Genomic DNA, 25,177 nt, shown 5'->3' on the forward strand with positions numbered 1-25,177 from the left:
ATTTCCGTCACCAATGCAAAGGCAGGCTTATAAATCTCCCCTGAGTAGCCACATCCCTGTCACCCCCACTTCCCAACCCAGGGAAATGTGAAATAGTCAGAAATGCAAATTAAGATTTTTATTACAATTAGCAGCCTAACACAAACATCACTTGTCTTGATGAAATGTGATATTTCATGTGAGATGCTCATAATCATAACCCGATGGTGAGACTGTGAATCAATTTGCTGCCCACTTTTCAGCAGTTTTGCATGAGAGGATTTTTATTCTTTATACTTGCCGGTTGTCCCCAAGGAACTGAAGGCAATTTACAAACTTTTAATTCTCATGACACCCTGGAAGCGAAGGAGGTAAGAGTCTCGAATTTATGGATGGGGGAGAAGAACCACGTGACACGATCATGCATCTTTCTCTGCTCACACAGGAGGGACTGGCCGTGGCCCCAGAGCCCACTCTTGAAGCTAAGAGAGGTCATTATGGTGACAGCCAGGCTAGCCATCTCACAGTGAAGCCGGGGCCAAAGCCAGCTGCAGAGGGGAAGGTGAGCGAGGCGTTGGTTGGCGAAGGCAAGAGTGGGAGAGAGGACAGCAGTAGTGGAGAGTGAACTCGTGCTCAGACAGACCAGGGGAGGGTGTGGAAGAGGCTTTTGTTTGGAGCATTGGGAGTGGGTACATCCCTTCCAAGACAGGAAGGGAAACATAAAGGCTACAGGAAGAGAGCAGAATTTTAGAATAAGAAACAAAGCCAGAAATTACAAGGATCCCCCCCCCTTTCCTGGTTTGGTGCTGGGAATTGAAACCAAGGGAATTCTATCATGAAGCTGCAACCCTAACCCCTTTTTATTTGGAAAGAGTGCCTCACTAAGTTGCCGAGGGTCTTGCCAAATTGCTGAAGCTGGCTGTGAACCTGCGATCTGCCTGTCTCAATCTCCCAAGTACTGTGATTATAGGTATGCACTACCACGTCCAACCAATCACAATTTTATAGGTCAGGATGGCCATCATCAGAGAAGAGACAGACGTACTCATCCAAGCCACAGAGGAATGGAGGGAAAAGCAGAATTCTGAGCTCTCTGCCACCCACATGGGAAAAGGGGCAGGCTTCATAGTTCCAATTGTGTCCCTCCCTGGCCCTGCCCTCCATAAAATGGTGGTGGGGGCAAGGTTGGGAGCTTAAGAGACAGATGAAAGAAGATTAGATCACTCATTTAATAATGACACAAGGTAATGGATTTGATATTGGATATTAAGGTTTCTCCACCCATGGTGTTATCCAGCTGAAGATAGACTGTGAATTTTTATTATTGGCAAATTAGCAGGTGTGTGTGTGTGTGTGTGTGTGTGTGTGTGTGTGTGTGTGTGTGTGTACTCACTCATGCGTACACACCTGTGCGTGTTACTAAGGATTGAACTTGGGGGCATTCTACCTCCAATCTACACCCTCAGAACTTTTTATTTTTGTTTTGTAAAAGGTCTCACTAGGTTGCCAAGAGTCACTATGTAGAGGAGGCTGTCCATGAACCTGCAACCCTCCTGTCTCAGCTCCCTAGTACTGGGATTGCAGGCATGCACCACCACACCCAGTTGCATCCCTCTTCTATAGAGCAGCATCGTATCCTGGCCTCTTAACACAGCAACTGTTTATTCATGCTCTTCACCATGCAGCCGTAGAAGGGCTCTTTGCTCCAACCAGTCACTCACGGCCAGACCCCGTCTATAGCAGCAGAGTCCACCGAAGCCACTGGCCACGCAAGATGCTTTAAATTGATTAAAATTTCAGTTTCTCAGTCCCATCAGTTGTCTTCCCAGTAATCAGTGAGCCCATGGCTGCCACATTGGAGAGCAGGGAGATAGAACCGTTCATGGTCACAGAGAGTTCTAGTGGGCAGTGGTGCTTGTCAGTGGATCTCTGGCCCACAGCCAGACAGCAAAGAACAAAAAGGAAAGGAAGTGGGTTTAGTGGGCATCTACCAGTTTCGTGGGCTTAGTGGACATCTACTAGCTTCGTGGGTGTAGTGGACATCTACCAGTTTCTTCCACAGATAAATTCTAACAGGGTTCCCCAACATTCCAACACCCAAATATTCCAACTGAGTTCTGCAAGAAAATCATACTGAGGGGATCCTAAAAGACCATCTCCCCATACTTTAAATTTTAAATGAAGAAGTGTTAAGATGGTGATCAGGCTCCTACTCAGACTCCTACTTCTCTAAAGGCATTTTGTCATATATGTACTTTCTGTATTTTTTTCTTTTTGTGGTACTGGGGATTGACCAAGGCTTTATTTTTTATTTTGAAACAGAGTCTCACTGTTCCCACACTGGTCTCAAACCTTATGGCTCTCCTGTCTCAGCCTCCCACACACTGCAATTACAGGTATGAGCCACTGTGCCTGGCTCCTCTTTTCTTAATTCTGGACTTTCCAGTTGCTCCATTTATCCTCTCGACTTTCTTTCTACCCTATCCTTCATGTCTAAAGGATATATTCGAACCTGAATGGGTTCAATTCACTTCAACAACCTCCAGTGAAGTCAGGTTGTATGCACGAGCTACACACACAACGAGATGTAAGACATAAAGAAGGAACAGAGATGCCTGTCTCAGGGGAACTTGGAAATAAGTTTAACATGTTGGAATAAGGCATACAAAAGTGGAGGCTTAAAAGAATGAGAGAAGAAAGATCCGCCCAAGAGAAAACAATGAAACATGGATTATGAACATGGTCTGATTCCAACAGGCTGGGATACAGGGAGGAGCTTCCAAGTAGGGGAGGCACCTGCAGGGTGTTGCCATTGAGACACGATGTCTGGCTGTAGATGCCAAGGGCCTCTGGAGAGGAGCCATTTGCCCAGCTTCTGTCCTACCATCTAAGCCTCCACCCCATCCCCTTGAGTCCTGCTTTGCAACAAAAGAACCCCCGTTCCCTGCACCAGACCAGTGAGATAGGACCAAATGGGCTGGAGCGTGGCACCTGAGTAACGGGCTGAGCTCAGGGAGGGTGGGGCCAAGTCCTTGAAGGAAACATGGATAACTGAAGCCCATCAGGAGCACTGAAGGGCTGTGCGAACTTGAGAGAAGACTGCTATTGCTACCCGCTGAGTTATATGCACAGAGCAGAGTGGGAAATCGGGTTGTCAGGGAGCTCAGGCAATCCTTAACATCACTGACAAATGTAAAATTTCAAGGTGCCGCGACACTGTCCTCAGCAGGATTCCTGAGCGCCTGGATTTTCTATCAAGTCCTGCTCTTCCTTCCTGAAGTCCTCCCACTCCACTGCAATTATCCTCGCCCAAGTCTCCGCGTGCCCCTGGATGACTCCAAGAGCTTCTTCACTGAATCTCCACTCCTGCCTCCTCCACAAGTCACTGTCCTCCCACAACCAGAATGCGCTGAGGATGATTTCCCACTGCCCTGAAACAAAGGCCAAACTCGCCACAGCCCAGCAGCCCAACCAAACCTCGCACCGCCCTCCTCCTCCTCCCCAACTCAAGCCACACTGGCCTTGCATGGTCCTAAATGCACCGAGGCTTCCCGGGCCAAAGCCTCTGCAAGCGCTGCTCCCAGCCTAGAACTTTCCCCCTGCTCTCCGTATGGCTGGCTCCGCTCAAAGGTCTAAATGCCCCACCCCCAAATCCCCGTCCCCAGTTACTGTTATAGAACTCGCTGAGGGTGTCCCCAGAATTCCACTCTTCCTCTGCTCCACACGGTCCTCCCAGAGGGCTCGACTACCCTGCCTTCAGCTCTCCACTTCACAACCTTTGCACACTGTTTGTTGGCACAAACTTCGTTGCTGCTATGGCTCAACGTTCACCGCTAGCTCCTGGGTGTGCCCACCTGTATGGCAGATTTGGGAAAAGAGAATTCACCAGCATTCAGGAACCAATTCCTATTTGTTTCTCTGTCATTTCTGCTAATCCTAGAAGCATCTTTCTGTTTTCCTACGCTTATAATCTCAGGGTCATCTTTAATTCTTTACATACAATTAATAACTAAGTTTTATATAGCGCTGTACAGTATGTAAAGGGATGACATTAATATGATGACATGTGTCATCTTATTAAGCCACTGAGGCTGTCATTGTTATGTAAACAGCCTTATTCACATGGAACTGACTATAATATGAAACCACTACCAAGGTCAAGGTAAATGACCATATCCATTTTCCCAAAAGATCCCCTCATGCTGTTTTACAATCTCCCACACCTTCCTATTCCCTCATCCTTTCCAAGAAACCACTACTATGCTTTCCATCCCTATAAATTAATGTGAATTTACTAGTATTTTATATGAGTGGAATCATATATACTTTTTTGTGGTACTGAGGATGGAACCCAGGGGCATTACCTCCAAGCTACACCCCCAGTTCTATTTTTTATACTCTATTTTGAAACAGGGTCTCACTGCATTGCAGTAAGTAACAGGCTGTCCTTGAACCATGCTCCCCCTGTTTCAACATCCCAAATGCTTGGATTACAAGTATGTGCCACCACGCTGGCTATACAATCATTTTTGTCTGGCTTCTTTCACTCCGTGTATTTTGAGATCCATCCCATGTTGTAGTTCATTCCTTTTTATTTATAAGTAGTGTTGCATTATATTGATACCTTTATTTTTTATCCATTCATCTGCAGAAGGATGTGAGGGTTGTTTCCAGTTTGGGGGCAGTTAGATAAAGAATGGCCCCTTGAAGAGCTCATAGATTGGTATTTGGAATTGATATAATTGAATCTTGAGGGTTGTAATCCCAGCAGTGGATAAACCCAATAAATGTATCTGGGTGGCTGGAGAGAGTGGATGATAGGGGAGCATCTTAGTGATTATGTAATAGTTCCTCCTCCCTCTGCTCTCTCTTCTCCTTCTGGGCTCCACGGTGAGGAGCACAGCCCATGTGTTCTTCCTTTTTCCACCTTTGCCACCATCCCGAGATCCAAGGTCCCCAGCCTCACGTGAACTAAGCCTAAAGCCGTAAGAAAATAAATCTTTCCTCTAAATTACATGGTCGAGTCTTTAGGTTATAGTTGTAAGAATGCTGACCAAGAGAGGGATATTTCAAATAAAGCTTCAGTGAACATGTATTTCCAAGTCTTTGTATGGACCTATGCATTCATAGCTGTTGGGAAAATAACCTGAAGTGTAATAGCTATATCATGTGCAGATATATGTTTAACTTTTCTAAAAACCTGCTAAACTATTTTCCAGGGTGATTGTACCACTTCATATTCCCATCATCTGTGTTTAAGACCCCCAATTCTTCCACATCCTCACCAACACCTCACATCATCTAAATCTAGTTATTCTAATAGACATGTAGTGGTGCCTCATTGAGGTTTTAATTGACATTTCTCTAATGTCTAATGATATTGAGCATATTTTACATGTTTATTGGCCATATGTTTGAATTCAGTTAGTTTGGATTTTGTTCAGAATTTTTGCAACTACGTACATGAGGAATAATGGGATAAATGGTCTGTGATTTTCTTATGATTACTTTTGTCTAGTTTGGTATGCTATCTGTGTAAAGCCAGCCACATAAAACTAGTTGAGGCTGGGTATGGTGGTGCACACTTGTAATCCTAGTACTTGGAAGGCTGAGACAGGAGTATTACAGGTTTGCACCCAGCATCAGTTACTTAGTGAAGCCCTTTGCAAATCAGTGAGACCCTGTTTCAAAATAAAGAATAAAAAATAGGGCTGGGGTGTAGCTTGTAGGTAGAATGCCTCTGAATTCAAACCCCAGCACTGCAAAAAAAAAAAAAAATACAAGTTGAATATTTCTTCTTCATCTATATTCTGGATGAACTTGTATAAAATTGGTATTTTTTTTCTCTAACTATTCAGTAGAACTCACTGTGAGGCTATCTGGGCCTGGAGTTGTTATTGTGAGATGATTTTTAATAAAAATTACATTTCTTTAATAGACATTCAGCTACTCAGGTTATCTATTTCCTCTTGAGTGGGCTTTGATGGTTGTGTCTTTTAAGGGATTTATCATTTTGATATAAGTTGTTCATGATATATATTATATATTTATTATCTTTAAATATCTGTAGAATCTATAGAGATGTCACATCTATCATTATCAATATTGGCATATTGTATCTTCTCTCACTTTTTCCCAGTCAGTCTGACTAGAAATTTATCAGTTTTACCGGCTTTATCAAAGAACCAGATATTGGTTTGTCCTCTCTCTCTCTCTCTCTCTCTCTCTCTCTCGCTCTCTCTCTCTCTTGCTCTCTCCCTCTCTCTCGCGCTCTCTCTCTCTCTCTCATTTTTATTTTTTCTCCTGTGTCCTCTGTAATTGATTCTTCCCCTCCCCCCATCTTATTTTCTTACACTTACTTTAGATTTGGATTTTCTTGGTTCTTCTTTTTCTTATTTCTTGAGATGGAACCTGAAGTCAACATTCGAGATCTTTCTCCTTCTCTAATATAGATGTCCAGTGCTAGAACTTTGTGTCTTTCTATTTGAAGTGTGTTTCTTAGAGGTATAGTTGGGTCTCGCTTTTTAAGTCTAGTCTGACAATGTCTTTTCAAAACTGAAACACGTGTTCGTATGGTTGACTTTACATCTACCATCTTCTTACTTTTCTTTTTGTCACATGTGTTCTCTGTTTTCGATTTCCTCTTTCTCTGTCTTCTTTTGAAAAACCGGGCATTGGTATGACTCTATTTTCATCACTGGCTGACTAGCTGCAACTCTTTGTTATTGTAATGGTTGTGTTAGGATTGTTAGCTCGGGTACTCATCTTATGGAAATCCACCTTTAAGCGATAGCACTTCACCGATGGCTTGAGAACCGTACGCTAAATACACAGGTTCCACTTCTTCCTCCCAACCTTTGTTCCATTTTTGTCATGCCTTTGACTTTTACAATACAATAAACTCCACTCTACGTTGTCACCACTTTATTTAAATATCAAATTTTCTTTTAAAGATATTTAAATAATAAGAAAAATATCATATATTCTCTGTGTAGTTACCATTTCTGGTTCCCCCTTGCTTTCCACAGATCCAGAATTTCATTTCGTATCCTATTTCTTCTGCCTGAAGGACTGCCTCTAACATTTATTGCAATGTGGTTCTGCTAATGATTTCTTTCAACATTTGAATGTCTAAAAAAAGTCTTTTATTTTTCCTTCATTTTTGAAGATTGTTTCTCTGGATATAGATTTTTAAGTTGAAAAGAATTTCTTTTTCATTATTTTAAAGATCCTGCTCCACTGTCTTCTCATTTGTTTCTTCTCTAAATAAACATGCTGTCATCCTTACCTTTGCTCCTCTGTACATAATTTTTTCCCTTCTGGCTGCTTTTAAGATTTTCTCTTTATCAGAATGCTATGGTCTGAATATTTATGTTCCCCCTCTCATCGTATGTTAGTACCTAATCCTGGGTCTAATGGTATGAGGAAGTAAGAAAATAGATGATTAAATCATGAAAACAGAGACCTTTCCTCCATCTCAATTACCATCACTATAGACCAAATCTTAATTTTAATCTGAACCATTAAAATAATTGCCTCTTAACTAAGTGATGTTGAACAAAACTACGTGCATTTTATGTATACATCACTAGCAGCTCCGAACCCATGGCTCGGCTTCAGTAAGTACAGGGAGAATGTATACACAATACTGGCATCTGACTACCTACATATAAATCCTGGCTCCATAGTTAACTAGCTATATAATCTTGGGTAGGTAAAGTAACTACCTCATGTATTCATTTGCTTGGTTATAGTGTAGAAATAATGGTAGCATCAATCTCAGAAGATTACTGTAAGGACTGAATGATTTCACATATGTGCCATGCAGAGAACAGTACCTGTGTAAGTGTTAAAATCATGATACATGTTAGATACTATCATGGACTTGGTCTGGTTTCCTTGCTTTCAGTTTCTTTTCCCTTTAGTTTATCCTCCCTCTTTTAGAAAACAAAACTTCCTACAAACAACTAAATAATAGTAATTGTGTACATGAATACACTGCTGTTATGGTTTGGATTTCAAATGTCCTCCAAAAGCTCTTGTATTAAGCAATGCGGCGAGGTTCAGAGATGGGAACTGCCTAGAGGAGCTGGGTCACTGGGGCCATGACCTTGAATATTATCCATCCCTGGCTGCTTCCCCTCCCTCTCTCTGCTGCCTGTCCACCATGAGTGAATACAGCTTTTCTTCCGCCATTCTCTGCTGCATGGGAGAAACCTCTGAAATCATGATCAAAGTAAACATTTCTTCCTCAGAGCTGTACTTCTCAGGTATCTTGGTCACAGCAATATAAATGATAACAATCACTACGAACCTCAGTATCATATACAATTACAATGCCCTGATTTTTAAAAAAAAAAGTAAAAAAAATGCTTTCTAAAATCCAAGCTTTATTCTATTACATCTTAGCTGTAAAACCTTTGATGGCTCCGCATAGAACCTCCAAAATGTCTCCACTGTCTGCCTCCAACACTCATCTTTAAATTCATCTCCACACCACCACTACGACCATGTAACCTTTTGCTCTGGTAATACTGATTCATTTTCCAGACCTGAACTATGTCTTTCTTCCGGTCTTTGTTTAAACAATCGCCTCCACTTAGAATTTAATTCTATAGGCCCTTCCTCCACCCAAGTCTACTATCAATCCAATCATTTCCAACCTCTAAAACTTTACCTCTCTTATAAAGCCTTTCCTAACCACTCTAAAAATAGTCAATCTCTAGGTCTTCTCTATGTTGCCCATTGGCAACAACTGTCCCCATTTACTTCCCATTTTTAGTACATGTTATTATAGACCTATGTACTTAGAAGGCACTTAATAAATGTCTAACTAATGAACAAAGAAATTTATTTGACTCAAAGTATTCATGGTAACATGTAAAGCAAAGGACCATGCAATAAATTCATTCCTTAAACAGTTCTTCTTCTTGGGAAGATCTAAGCTACTCAACATGCAAATAGTAGGAAGAACTAGCCCCAAAAAGCTACATTATCCCTTACAGAAGAAGCAAAGGCCAAGAAACTCCAGTCACCAGTTCCCACACTCCTGAACCTATCTAATTAGCTCAGTCTCACTGAGTCAAATGTGCCAAAGAGACTCTGAACATCACACCAAATATAGACTCAGCCACCATCTTCCTCTGGAAATAGAAGCCAGGAGACAGAAGAAGCTTAGGGTGTAAAGGAAGAGTGACATGATGTCAAAAGACTGGAACTAGTTCCCAGCCCTGCCAACCCTGCAGCAAGCAAGAACAAAGCCAGACAGTGGGAACCATCCCCATCCTCTCTTGCCCAAGGAGGAAGTGGGGAACAAGGGAAGGCATGGCACAGTTGAGCCATAACCAGTGTGAGGTCCTCTATGCCTCTGTCTCCTAGAGACAAAGAGGGGAAAAGAGAATTAAGACATAAAACCTGTCCCTGACAGTTCTGTACCCTGTGCTAACTCAGAAAACATCTGGTAGACCAATGTCATGGTAGAACACAAAATGGCTCATCTAACATGTGTCACTGTCTCTGAAAGGTAACTAGCTTACCTTTCTGGATGGGCAGTCCAACTCAGATTTTATTTTAAAACAAACAATAAAAGAAGCATCCACAGGGGTAGGGTATGAATTGTACAAGATTTGTCTTGAAATACCTCCAAAACCCACTCCCACCCTCCCTCCTGCCACCTTGGGACTCTACCATGCAGTATTCATACAATCAAGGCCCTTTCTTGGCTCCATTCAATCAATGAGTCAAGTTTACAGTGCCTCATAGCTGCCATGCTCTTGCACTACAAATCTAATAGTGAGAAAATTCATGCACAGTCTCTGCCCAATTTAGAGTTAATCGTCTATAGGGAGAGGAAAGCATTAAATAAATAACTTATTTATATGGAATGTGTAATGTACATTAGGTAATATAATATGTCATAAATAATTTAATAAATTAAATAAATGATTACACAGGTAAATGTGCAAACATACAACATGGTAAATTCTAAGTAGGACCAGTATTCACTACCCATAAAGAATGCAACCAAAAAACTCAGCTTCATTTGGGAAGTAGGAAGAGATATCCCAGAAACGATGGGAAGGAAGAGTCGAAGGTAACAACCCATGGAGAAGGAGTAGAGGAGGGGACTCCATCACTCGGTGTCACTTACTAGCTAGCTGATCCAGGGCATGCTGCTTGACTTGATGTGACTTGGTTCCCCCACAAATGGGGATCATAATAGTGCCCACTTCACAGAGCTGTTGTGGTTATTAAAATGTGTTAGCTCAGTACAAGAAATGCTTAGAAAAGTGCCTGGCAACATAAGCACAGGTGTTTGCTGCTGTTATTGTGGTTGTTCCTGATCCTCCAAAAATCAGCTCAGGTTTCTCCTCGTGGTAGACCCCATCACTCATCCCCAGAGGCCTCCCTTCAGACCTCTGTACTAGCACCTGCCATGTTCAATTTGAACTTATTTGCACATCCACGTTTCCTTCACTGCCATGTGAGGTTCTAGCAAGCCTCGACTATCCAGATATTCCTGTTTCATGATCTCCCCTAGTCACTGAAACCAAAGTAAATGCTGATTAAAAAAAAAAAAGAACTAAAGAATGAGTCCGGTGTGGTGGTGCACGCCTGTAATCCCAGCACTGGGGAGGCTGAGACAGGAGGATCACGGGTTCAGAGCCAGCCTCAGCGACTTAGGGAGGCAAAAAACAAGAGAGCAAGCAAGGGGATCCAAGGACGCAGCACTGCCCTCAGCCAAACCCTAGGAACCCACCTCCTCCAGGCAGCGCACCGCCTGCCAACCCATCCTGATGGATTTATTTACTGATGAGATTATAACCTGTGACTTGAACAGATCAACTCTGGTCATTACTACATGGCTCTTCCTGAGACATTCCCCATCTGACCATAACAAGCTCTCTGGGGTTTCTTTTCTAAGGTCACTGGTTCCACTGAGGAGGGCTCCACCCTTATTACTTCACCTCCCAAAGGCCTCATCATCTCCTATTATCATCCCCGTGGGAGTCAGACTGCAACATATAAAATTTGGGGAAGACATAAACATTCCCAATGCACATTCCCGGCACCTGGAATGGTAAGGATAATGTATACTTTTCATAAATATGTGTTGGATAAATTTAAAAATTCCCAACGTGTTGTTTCCTGTGGATGGTGTCTGTCCACCACATCACTCGGGAACTCGTGGTTTCTCCGTCGTTAGGGTCTGGAAACCTTCTCCGGAGCGACTGTTTTTCTTCCACCTCATGAGAATGTGACACTTGTGACTAATTGTGCTTCTCTTTTTATTCTGGCTGTGAAGAAGCTCAGAGCCAAATCTGAAGTCCAGTCGAACACTGCGGAGGCATTTATGGCACGCAATGTTCCGGCTTTTTGTTTAATCTTAACTGTGTTCTATTATTTTTCCCTTCGCCCCAGTCATCCTTTCGCATCTCATTATTTGCTATCTGATATATGTGCAAGTGCAAAGATTATGCTCTGATGTGCAACAGATTCCTTGATATACTTTTTAAAGCCAAATCCAGATTCATTATTGAGCCTAGATTCCTCCAATGAGTGGGGGAATGAATTTGTTATTTAAAGCTATTTGAGACTCTTAAAACCATTTCATTTAAGTTATCTGTCTTTGAGGGAGCAAATTCTGAACCAATTTAAAGCTGGTCTCTCCCTTTTCTTCTCCTAACTAAATGCTTTATTTTCAGGGTGCACTCAGGCATCTTAAGGGCGATGGATCAGGAGCTCACTGGCTTTCACAAGGATCCAGGGCAGTGTGGCTGGCCTGGCCTGGCCCGGGGCAGGTGGGACTCCTTATCCTTCGAGGTGCCATGCTGCAGTCCAGCGTCCAAGGACAAATCTCCAAATGTGAGGCTCCCCACCTTGGAGGCCAGTGTCTTAGACAACAGGACAACATCCATTCAACAAGTCCACAGAGAGGAAGTTCTGCGATTTGGACTTTTGAGCCTCTCAAGTTCTGGAAACCTGAGTTCATGTGTAGAGAATTACCTTCCCTTCCAGGGAAACTCTGATTGACAGCCAGAGCAAGGCTTTTGACACCACAGGAAGCCATCCGTTCTCTCCTCTGGGCCCAGTCAGACCAGGGAAACAGAGACTGAAGAATGCTGCCATTAAAAAGACTTGGGAGCAAGCCAGGTAATTTCTCCAGTTTCCAACCCCCACGCTGCATTTTGTGCAAGGGTTGAATTTGTGGAAATTTCCAAGCCAGAAATACCTTGGAGCCAACTAGCTCTGAGATGTTGACATGCAACTATTCACTGGTGTGCTCGCAGTCCTACATAATTAAGTGAGGAATGTCCTAACCTGAACTATGGAGTCACTTAGACAAAAGAATTCCACTCTCTCCCGCAGCCTTTGCTTCGACCTTCCTGAAGTATGCTCCTTCTAGCATCCTTTATCTTGATCAGCCACCGTCAAATCCCAGCAGTAATTACAGAGGGACCTACTGTGTGCCCGGTGGTTTGCATATATCATCTTCACCCTTTGAAGGATCTACAAAGAGGGTGTGGTGAGAGGCATTTGAGGGATAGAGAACTGACTGATCTGACTCTAAAACCAACGCTCTCTTACTTGGTACCTCCAAGGTATTTCATTTTTCTCCTTTCTTAAAAAGTTGGAAACAAATTTGGTATAAAGACTTAAAAAGAATCATCATTTATTTTTCATGGGGAGGGAGAGAGGGGATTTCCTTTATTCATTTTTCTTTTCAAAATCAGTTCTCCGGCCACTGGTATCCAAGCTAACTATGAACAGAAAGTGTCCATCCCTCCTCGCTGGTCCTGCCTTCCACCCCCACTGCTCTTCTGTGTCCTCACAAGAGAGGGAGAATGTAAGATGTAAATTCAGATGAGCAGCTCTTACTGAACTCCACGAGGACGCCTGAACTGTTGCTGTTACACAACTAAACAACCTTCTCTCGCCCAAGCTCATTTCCTCATTTCGAACTAATTTTGATTTCCAGCTGCTTTTATTGTTTCTAATTCAGAGGTCTTTAATAACCTTTTAGAAATCTCTTTGGTGATAACCTTCACACCACAAGTTCTCTGTGGAAATAGTTTTCACTGGTCACTTAGCTACAAATCCCTTCTTCTGTTAGATGCAGGATGCATTTTCTTTTTGGCGAGCATGTCACAAGGCAAGCTGTCCGCAGCATTGGTGAGGGTATTCTGGAAGCTCCATGAGACATAAAGGCGTAAGTTTCACAGACAGCTTCTCATGGTTCTAGAACAGAATTGTACTCATTGCATCTGGCGATGATTAAAAGACAAAAGCTAATTTACCATAGCTTAACTACCGCTTATAAAATAATTGTTAAGTAGTCAACTAATTACTCTCTGCTATTATAATGCCTAATTAAAATATAAACATAATTATTAATTCAAATAACTTTCTTCTGGACAGCTTAAAGCTTAGATTGTTGTTTTGTGGGGTTTTTTAGTAACTTGCTCTAAAACTACAAATCCCATAGTCCTTTGAGGTGACAAGCTACAGCTTCTGAATGCTTTTCAAGGATGCCATGACAACAAAACAAGTGTCCAGGTGGTCTTGGGTCAAACGGGAAAAAATTCCTGAAGCTCCAAATGGGGAGGGAAAAAAAAGAGAGATGAGATGGTGCCCAATTCAATTAAAAAAATAAAGTTTCTTCAGTAACACTTTGGCCAGGCACCAGGCCAAAGATCTTTGACACAATCTAAATTTTGTTTAGAATCTGCCCTGATCCTATTAAGCAGTAAGGTCCCCGACTGGCAGCTATCCAGGGATGAGAGAGGCAGCTCTGTCCTAGGGAATCCAAGATATTCAGGGCCCCTGCACCCTGCTCCATGGTAGCTCTCAAAGTAGCTAATAGGATATATTGGGCAGAGGGATGCCTCCTTCAGTACAAAGACAGTCACATCATGGAAAGAGAAGCACATTTAAAAGGATGCAAACCTCCAAGCCATTGCTCCTTCACTTAAAAAACGGAGATAAAAGTGCCTGAGATTGCTGTCACAAAGATTACAGATCATAAAGGTAAAGTATAAAAACAGGCCCTTGAGGGACAGTAGCTGCGATGATTACCAGTATTTGTCTGTCTTCTCTTTGGTTACCAACACAAAGGCAGATGCTTTCCTCTGCCATTTTTGCGAGTGAAGTCTCAAGTGTCAAGAAGTGAAACGGGCAAGGTGTGCCAGGTTCTTGGCACTTCCCTTCATTCCGCAGGGTGTAAGGGGGTGATTCCATTCTGAATTCCATTCTGGGAGGACAATCACAAGAGAACCAGGTCCCCAAGGCGGGTCTTCTTCTCTGGGGACCCCATTGACAGCCATCACCCATCTTTCACCAGAGTAACAAGGACACACTCAAGTTCACAACCTCCGGCTGGCCTTTGGTCTCCTGCAGGGTGTCCCAGTTACAGCAGAAGGGCCCCAAGAGCCATCTCCCAACTGCGTTTACCAGGCAGTTTCCACCCAGATATCTGGCCTCATTTTCCTCTCCCACTCTGGCCCCTCATTCACATCTTCTTTCTGACGTGAGGATGCCCATGGTGGCCAGCACTACCAGCATCACAGCATCACTTGGAAAGAATGTCAGCTGTGCCCAGGGGCCATGTCCTGCTAAATCCAGGACACCTGAGCAGCCACATTGCCTCCAGCCAAAGAAAGGAAGTCCCCTCCTGCCCACCAAGGTAAATATGACTCCTAGACCTTCCACCTGGGGTGTCAAAAGAAGAAAAGCAGGGTCTGAGGCAGCCACCAAACCTGGGCAGCCCAGCCCAGCTCTCCCTGTGCTGAGTTTCCAGTGGATCAACAACAAATCGTGCCAACAGGCTACACCCAGCCTACCCCAGTTCCTCAGACTTTCCAGCAGCTCTGAACTCCAGGTAGCTCTCTATGGCTAGGACTGCCATCCCAACAGGGAGCTGACCTTGCCCTCCTCCAGACGCAGGAGTGTTCACACCAATCCCTCTACCTTCATAAAGCCTGTGCTCCGCGCAGCTACCCAACCATGCCCAGGGTGAATGAGACCTCCCGGGCCTGGGTGGGAGTGGGGAGGCTTGGCTAATGAGCACTTCAAAGGCCTCTGCAAAAAGAAAGGCTGGGGAACCACTCATTAGCCCAGCAGCCCTGCAGCAGGAAGTTCATGCGCAGGAGAGCAGTAAAAGTCAGTCCGCTCTGCGTGGCGCCTGACTTTGCCCTCAGAGGCACCAGCCTCAGATCCACCCGGATCCTAAAGCAGCCACAAAGCCTTCCTGTGCCCCATTGCCACCTCAAGGGGGAATCCGCTCCTGCTGTGTGGGCGGCACTGTGCTGCAGAATCTAGAATTAGTATTAGTTCTAGTGATTATTAATTTGTAGACAGGGGAGGCCTTATAAGCTTAAAAATCATATCACTGTTTACAGATGTGGAAACCTAATCTTGGTCATAATTTATCCAAAGGTACTCAGCTCGCAGCAGAGCCCTGGGGGGACTTAAGATCAAGTCTAATCCCTTCCCTGCTACATCCTCAAATTCAAATGGACCCGGTATCAGTCACAGGCAGATGCTAGCCCCAAGGCAGGTACCTGAAGGGAGGCAGGTCTGGTGAGGAAGATACACTACGGCGCCATGAAGGAGAATAGACAGCTCCCTCCTGGGATAACTGGAGGGGCATTAAGTGTCCCCTTTCTGTGTGAATTCTACTCAGAGTCAGCTGACTGCAAGGATGCCATCTTCTCCTCTAATAATGATCTCAGACTGTTCTAAGGGATCGTGGAAAAGGAGTGCAACAACCAGATCTCCTGGCCTGGGAATCCTAAGACGGCCCTCCTGCATTCTGGAGTGGATCTCTACTCAAGCAGAAGACTGTGTGGTAGAATAAGAGTTACTAAAATGAAAGGCTGAGAGTTACCCCTCCCCTGGTACTCACAAAAGAATGTAACTACAGAAGCAACCTGCAGAGGGCCCTGCCCCCAGGCAACCACCTGAAGATAAGATGTCCATTAGGGGTCACCTCTAGCCCTGCACAAGGTCACTCAGAAATTTCTGCCTCTTGCCCTCGCCTTACTCAACTCCCAGTGACCCTGCAATCACTAACTGTCACGTTTCAGCTTCTGTAAGCCCACCTCCCACTTCTGCCCTTTGTCTCAAATCTATAAAATGAGAGTTCATGTGGAGTTCAGGGCCAAAGTTTTTTAGGAGCTATTTTATCTTCAGCCTTCCAGTGAAATAAATTTCCTCTTTTCCACTCTAATTTGGTCAATTATTCCACAGGATTTCTGCAACAATTACTGTGTGTGGCAGGATTGCATTTTTCCATATCAACTGAGGTTTTCAAATGCTCCTTCGTATTTCCCTCTAGTCCTTGGTTCTTACTTTCTCACTGAGTTAGTTCCACAGTGTATTTCCTCAGGGGAGGAAGACACAAGAATTACAGAGAAACAATGATTTAATTGTTGGCTTTTGGGTCTTCAAATCTCCTTTTCCAGGAAAGGGCAGAGAGGATTCAGTGTGTAGACCACAGACTAAGGAGAATACATGAAGAAACAGCTCAACCAACCTGGACACTGGGGAGTGACAACAAGTTTGGGGAGAAGCCAGGTGTGGAGAAATGCAGTGGGTCCCTGGGGAGGGGGAATCTTGCGTCTTGCCCCTGCCCCTGCCCCTGCAGGATACTACACCCACCTGAGAGGACCGGGGGCCTCTGCCTCCTTTCTCAGGTAGACTCTTAAAGAGGCAACTAGATCTCAGGAAAGAAATGGTTGTGTATGGTATCCAGAGTGACCGTGGGGACTTTTGTTGTTGCTGTCTTGCAGTCCTCAAAAATGAGATATAATTCACAAAACAAAATTATCTATTTTGTTTTGGTTCATAAATAATGAACCAAAAACAAAAATCACATGACCATCTCAATAGATGCAAAAAAAGTATTCGACAAAACCCAATACTCATTCATAAAAACACTGAAGAAATGTGAACTAGGCTTCAACATTAGGGTAATATGAAAACCCAAAGTCAACATCGTACTGAATGGGGAAAAAGTACTTCCTCTCACGCCAGAAACAAGATAAACATGCCCAATATCATCATTCCTATTCAATAGAGTACTTAAAATTCTAGCCAGAGCAATAATGCAAAAAAAGAAAATGGATACAAATAGGAAAAAAAGAACTGAAATCATAATCAAAAAATCTCAACCAGAAGACTTCTAGAGCTAATAAATTCAGCAAAGTAGCCAGAAACTAAGTCAACTAACAAGAATCAGTAACTTTTCTATATACTAACCACAGATCCACTGAAAAAGAAATCCAGAAAACAATTCCACTTACAAGAGCTTCAAAGAATACCCAAGAATAAATTTAACCAAAGAGGTAAAGCATCTCTACAATGAGAATGATAGAAGAGTAAAGAAAGAAATTTAAAAAGATCTTATAATATAGAAAGACCTCCCATGTTCTTGGACAGGCAAAATAAATATTGTCAAAACGGCCATATTACCAGAAGTAATCTACAGATTCAGTGCAATCCCTATCAAAATACCAATGTCATTCTTCACTAGAAAGAAAACATTCCTAAAATTTATATGGAAAAACAAATGACCCAGAATAGCCAAAGCAATTCTAAGAAATAAGAACCATGCTGGAGCTATCACAATACATGATTTCAAATTCTATTATGGAGCTATAGTAACAAAAACAGTATGATATTGGCACAAAACAAGACACATAGACCAATGGAATAAAATAGAAGATACAGAGGCAAATTCTCATATGAATAGCTAATTGGCTTTTATCAAAGGAGTCAAAAACCTATGCTGGAGAAAAGACAGCCTTTTTAACAAATAGTCCTGGTAAAACTGGATATCCATATATAGAAGAATAAAATTAGACCTCTATCTCTTGCCCCGAACAAAAGGTCAACTCAAGATGGATTAAAAACCTAGAAATTAGATCAGAAACTTTGCAGTTACTATATAAAAACAACTCTCCAACATATAAGCACTGGTAGAAACTTCCTCAATAAGACCCCAAAAGCTCAGGAAATAAAACTGAAAAATCAACAAATGGGATGACATCAAATAAAAAGCTCTGTAAAACAAAGGAAACAATCAAAAGACTGAAGAAAGAACTTCAAGAATGAGAGGGAATCTTTGCCAGCTACTTCTCTGACAGAGCACTAATATTTAGAAGCACTAATATTTAGAAGAGCACTAATATTTAGAAGACTAATATTTAGAAGACTAATATTTAGAAGTTTACACCCCTCAAAAATCAAATAACAAAATGAAGAAAATGGGCAATTGAGCTGAATAGACACTTCTCAAAAGAAAAAATACATATGACCAACAAATATATGAAAAAGTTCTACATCATTAGCACTAAGGGAAAGTCAAATCAAAATGACACTGTGATGCCATCTAATTCTAGGTAGAATGGCAATCATCAAGAAAACAAACTAATAAATGCTGGCAAGGGTGTGGGGAATTACGGACTCTGACATACTGTCAATGAGATTATGAATTAGTATAAGGACTGCAGAGATCAGAATGGAGGTTCCTTAAAAGACTAGGAATGGAACCACCATATAACCCAGTTCTGCCATTCCCTGGTATCTTTTCAAAAGATTACACCAATATTTGCAGACCTACGTTTATAGCAGAACAATTCACAGTAGCCAAATTATGGAACCAATCTAGTGTTTGTCAACAGATAAGGAAAATGTGTTATACACACAAGATAGAGTTTCACTCAGCCATAAAGAAGAACAAAATTACATCATTTGTAGAAAAATGGGTGGAACTTTGAGAACGTTATGCTAAGTAAGATCATCTAGTCTCAGAACATGAAGGGGTTGTATTTTTCTCTCATATGTGGAAGCTAGAGAGAAAAGAGAAAAAAAGGGACTTTGGATAAAAGAGGAGAGTGACTAGTAGGATAGTAAAAGAGGATGGATGGAGAAATAGAGACAAAAAAGGAAATTTGAGGGAGGAAACAAATTAAACAATGTTATGTTCATATATGAAAGCATCACCACCAACCTCACTAGCATAGGGGTGGGGGGACGCCGTAGGGGAGGGGGCGTGGGGAGTGGGTGGGATCTAGAGGGAAACTCATCAAGGGATGTGTGCGTATGTATAAATGTGTCCCCTTGAATCTCACTATGATGTATACAATGGACTAATAAAATCATCTTTAAAGATTTATAAAAAGCTTTCTAAAATTGATCTTCTTAAATATTTTAAATAGTATATTTACGCTGTTGAACAACTATCACCACTATCTAATTCCAGAATATTTCCATTCCCTGCCCCCACCAAAGAAGCCCTGCTCCCTCCCTAGGCCTCTGACAACCACAAAGCTCTCACTCTGTGGATCTGTCTCTTCTGGACATTCCATAAAAATGAAATAATACAATGGATGTCTTTTAGTCCAGCTACTTTCACTTAACATAATAGTTTGGGGTTTCATACCTATATTAGAGATCGTATCACTACTTCATTCTTTATGGCTGAATATTACTTCATTATGTAGATATACAACATTTTCTTTATTCATTCATCAGCTGCTGGACATTTCATTGTTATCGTAGGGGCTATTATGAGTCATGCTACTGTAAATACATGTACAAGTTTTTGTGTGGATATATGTTTTCAATTCTCTCGGGTATGTATCTAAAAGAATTGTCAGGTCTTATGGCAACTTTATGTTTAACTTTGTAAGGTACTGTCCATGGAAGGCTGCATTAGGGATAGGGTTTAGACACCCAGAGGAGCTGCCATGGCCTAAGGTGTCATAGAAGCAGGAAACCCATTATGATCCTGTGTTCCAGAAGAGAAATCAAGACCTCAGAGGTCTTACCATTGAGATAGAGTCAAAACTACACAGCAGAAAACTATGGGGCTGGGAAGCAGTGTGGATATTTCGGCAACTGTCAGTGTAAGCAACTGACAGATTCTGCCCCCATACACCCCAGATTTAGCTGTAACCCTAAGGAGAGCCTCAAATCCAGTAAAACTAAATTTCCTTCTCTAGCAGAATGGAAAAATTTCCATTATGGAAATTAGGTTGAACTATAGAATAATATATAAAATTACATTTCATGCACACCTAAATTTGTGAATAGAGATACGTAGCCACTATAACTCCTTCATAAGAGAAAAACAGAGGCCAGGAGAAGCTCATGGGCAGTTTTTAAACTCCCTAGTCATGCAGACCTCTGATTATATATTCAAAACAGAGAAGTAAAACAGGCTCATAGGATATCAGAACCAGAGGGCCCCTGGATGGGAGCACATGTCTGCACCCTGTAGAATGGCCTATTAGACCCATTTTAACTGGTTTCCAGCTCCCTCTCCCCATTACTTCCCCTTCGGCCCCTCGGGACTATTTTCTGTTCCCCACATCCATGATGCATATTCAAACCTCCATGTCTTTGCACACAGTTCTTTCTGCATTTCCCTTTGCATGTGTGTGCGCACGCGCACGCGCACACACACACGCACACGCACACACACACACTCCCATACTGACACCAAGTGCAGATGTCACTTCCTTCACTGAGTGGTTTCCTGACCCAGGTAGGATTAATCCATCCCTCCTCCCTGCTTCCTTAGCATGCTGTACCCTTTGCACTGCCATATCTGATTACACGTCTCTGTCTTCTACCCAAACCCTGAGACCCTACCTGTCTTAAGTGGCTGCCTCCTGTGCAAGGGGCCAGAGTTCCACAAATACGCACTGAGTGTGTGAGTCCGGCCAAGCCTCTAACATACAACCTGGAGTCTAAGGCCAAGAAAGGTAAGGATGCCCACAGGTAGCGGTCAGCTGGGCCATCGCTCAACGCTAGCATATCGGTGTGCTTTCCAAGGAACGCTCAGAAGTTGCATGCAAATAATCCAGCACCGTCTAAAACTCCTGCTGGCCCCACAACTGCTTTCTGAGTGTCTGATAAAATGATAAAAGTAAGAAAATGTCACAAGTGAGGAATATCTCTGGCATATGCATTAGACTGGCATTTGAGGGAAAGACATATGGGGAAATGTTACGAGGACATTATGTAGTGTGCGGGGTGTACTTCTGTGGGGGACAGTTCAGAGAAGCCTGCTTTACATCGATATGCAATAATTCATTATGAATAAGTCGCATCTAAGGCAGCTCTGGGACGACCAGATTCCCCACTCACCAACGCGCGTCCCGCAAAAGAGGACATTCTCATGGAACTCCGGCCAAACAGCAGCTGTCCAGGCTTCTCCAAGAGATCTCCCCGGAAAGAGGGGCTTTAATGTTGCTTAGCTCACTAGGTCCCCAGCCCACAGCTCTTTCTACCCTCTCAATAAATCCTCTGGCAACTTTTTAAACTCCCGTAAGATTACACAGTGCATAAGGGTCCACACAATATGCTTTAAATTTTCCCATTATACAGGAAAATGGAAATGATCACAAACTTCATTGTTGCAACTTCCAGCTAGACAAAACCAAACACACAGACGTGGCCGGGCGTGGTGGCGCATGCTTGTAATCCCCGAGCTTGGGAGGCGGAGACAGGAGGATCGCGCAAGTTCGAAGCCAGCCGCGCTGGCTTAGGAGACCCTGTTTCCAAAAAATAAAATAGGTCTGAGAGTGTAGCCCGGAGGTGGAAGGGCTTCCAGGAACCCCAGTACCACCAAAGAACACACACACACAGACGTGAACATGATTTTGTACCCTTCTGAGGTCCTAGCTAAGTCTCTAAAAAAAAAAAAATAGTTTCTGACCAAGGAACTCAACTTCTCCAAACAAGAGAAAGGCTACCGCCAGTCCCTCGACAACTGAAGAGTCTGAGACCGCTCAGGCCACCGATTTGGGGAGGACATGGCTCTCTCCACGCGGAGTGCCACCTGCAGCCTGGCTCTCTGGATGGCCAGCACTCTCCTGAACCCTGAAGGCTAAATCAAGCCCTCTGTCCTCTCTTCAGTCTCATCCTCCAGCCTCCCCTTTCCCTCGGCAGATGACCAGGCTTTCTGATAGAGAGAGCCCCCTCCCCTTTTTTGACAAATATCAGAAAAGGCTCCACCCACCTTTCCCTCCACTCATCACCAATGAGCATCAGGAAATGTCCATCGCTGGAGTCTAATTGACCTTTTATCACCCTCATTTATAATGCCAAAAGGCAGAGTCGAGGGATGGTATCTACCCAGTGTGCGTTTCCAAGACTACTGCAGGGGGCTGGACATTTATGGCACCTAAACATCAAATGCCACCCAGCTGTTTAGGGTTCAGGTACAGAGTTTTGAAATCTAGAACAAAACAAATACCCACTTATTTGCTTGAAACTGAACAGTGATGATGGTCTAGGCAAGATTTCATTTCTCCTTAGGGCAAAGAGGAGGTGCTCCTAGTAAAACAGGCAACCCTGACCATGAATTATCACTAACTCGAACTGTGCTCATGCAGGGTGCCTGGCTGCAAAGAGCAAAGTGAAAAGCAAAAAACAACTGGGAAAAAAAGAAGAGTCAGTCCTCAGGACACCGGGGAGGAGCCCAGCACAGAGCAGAAGGGCCAGCCTGGCTCACCGCGTGGCCTGGAAGGGTCAGACTTACATATGTGCCTTGATGTTTGCATACAAAGATGAGAATAAACGGTAGTTTCACATTTTTTTTTTTTTTGGTGGTACTGGGGTTCCTGGAAGCCCTTCTACCTCGGGGCTACACTCCCAGACCTATTTTTACATTTTTATTTGGAAACAGGGTCTCCTAAGCCAGTGCGCGCGGCTGGCTTCGAACTTGCGCGATCCTCCTGTCTCTGCCTCCCAAGCGCGGGGATTACAAGCGTGCGCCACCACGCCCGGCTAGTTTTCACATTTTAAAAAATGCCCCAAAAGTACTTCACTGAAGGCTTCTGACCCCAGCAGTGGTGAAATCATACCCGTTCCTGGGAGGAAAAAAGGGGGGTCTGAACCTAGAAAAGAAGGAGTGGGCATCAGTGTATCAGAGGGAAGGAAGCTGCCATCCAGGCCTTCCAGAGACTTGCCCCAGACAGAGTTCTGCCGAGCGAGCCATTAGGGTCAATTCCAGAACAAGAGTAAAGACTCCTTCCCAGCAGTGGGTGGGTAGGACGCTGCAGGTGCCGGGGAGCAGGGGACAGCTTCAGTGGCAGCCATCACACATGCAGCTCAGAGAGAGACGAGGAAGCCCGAGAGAGGGCAGCTCCATTATTGGTAAAGTAATCTGAAATAAACAGCCACTTACCCAAGTGCCACCTCTCCATGCCCTCTAGCTGAGCCTCTTTGCTGCCCTGGTTATATTTAGAACCGATTTGAGCAACCAGGTTATTTTGTCCACCGGCGCCAAACAATGCTCTAAGAGCTCCCACCAGGACTTAGGAGCGGGGAGGTGGAAGGGACCAGGGGCTAGAGAAGCCAGCCTCTCCCCACCACAATTCCAGGAAGAGGAGCTCCCAGGATGCAGCAGGAGTCTGTCCTGATGAGAACAGGTGCATCGCAGGAAAGCCTGGGACAGGCTCCACTGCCACCGCCGGTCCCCAAGTCCCCTGCTGCCCAGAGGCAGAGGACATTCAACAAGGCTAAGGCTGCAGGGCCGCAGTGCCCTTCAGAGCAGGCCTGAAGGTCTCCCCCAAGGCCCAGGGGCTGGCAGAGCAGAGCAACCGCATGCATCTACTCAGCATACCAGTCGCTAAGGGACCAAGTCAGACTGAGATTTTTATCACCAAAGAGTGTGTTCCAAGTGCCAAGCACAGAATCATCTGTTAAAGTAAGGGATGGAAAATAGTATGGGTTAGATACAGAGCAAGTAGGTGATATAAAAACTGCTCTTTAGGATCTCACAGTCACACACACACACACACACACACACACACACACACACACACACACAATTGGAGGCAACAGCCAGGGAATCAGGTGGCTGGTGAGACACTTGCCATGTTTCTCCTTCCTCAAGTCTTCATGTTCTACTTCCCAAATGTTCAGGGGAAAATGACTCTGCTCTTAGAACCTCCAAAAGTCAGCCCAGGAATTCCTAATAAATCTCTTTGCAAGAATACATTGGCCATGGAGCCAAGACCACCCAAGTATTTTCAACTTACCCGCTACCAAAGGGCACCAGGTGCCATGGTGGTGAGCCAGGCTCCCCTGTATCTGCTTTTGTGGGGCTCACCGGCCAGCAGACTGTGAAAGCAATGTCCTTGGCTTCAGCCAAGGGGTGAGCTCAGAGGTTTCCAGCCCACTTCTCATGGGAAACACCCATAAGCCCTAACTCCTGTGTGCGTTGCATAATGAGACCTCATTCCAGGTAACAAGGACCACCTATGCACACAGGTGCCCCCAGCTTACTCAATAGCTGTGTCCTGAGAAGTAGGGTGTGGGAGAGAGTCTCAAATGAGACAAGCAAGATGCAAAAAAAGGCATATTTACAATAATCTCATTTTTATGAATGAATTCCAGTCCAACACATCTGTATACTTTTAATGATATTATGACAGAGAGCAAGGCAGGAACAATGTACATGGGGTTGCACTCTTGGGAAGGGGGTGCCCCTCTAGTATCAATGAATACCTAAACAAGGAGGGTTGCAAAAAAAAAAAAGGAAAGAATAAAAGAAACACTCGCCACAACCCGGTATTTATAATATAAAACTTTGGGTGACATAATAATATGGAAATCAATTGTTTTGCAACTGGGGCCTGAATTTCCTGAGGGCTGATCCCTGATCCCCTTACTGGCTGGGAGGAGCTTCGCCAGCACCTCTGGCCGCCAGACCCTTGGCAAGGCCTTCTGTGAACTTGGCGTTAGCATCCCTGTCCTCCCACAACCGCCCAGTAGTTACTGATCTAGAACCGAGCATTGCAGGGCAGAGCTTAATAAAATGATCCCCTAATATGTGGGAAGCCCTGAGCACAACAATGCACACATTCTCTTATGAAACCCTCACTGCTGGCCTACGAGGTAGGTCCCGTTATTTTTCACATTTCTCAGATGAGAAAGCGGATCCTTGAAGAGCCTGCTCAAGGTCGTCCGGCTAGTGCGGATTCAAAGCCCAGCAACCAGCTTGGGCCTCTTCCAGCAAGCCCCCTCCCTGGGCCCTCCTTGGGGACCATCTGTCGAGGTTGTGACATTTGCCGCTTCCACTGTGGTTTTCTCCCCGTGGCCCATCTCAGCGCGGGGAGCAGGTGCCAGCAGCTCCGCCCTCCTCGGCTCATCCCACACCTACACAGAACAAGCGCTCTGG

Source organism: Muscardinus avellanarius (assembly GCF_963383645.1).
Source record: "Muscardinus avellanarius genome assembly, chromosome: 7".
Classification (NCBI taxonomy): Eukaryota; Metazoa; Chordata; class Mammalia; order Rodentia; family Gliridae; genus Muscardinus; species Muscardinus avellanarius.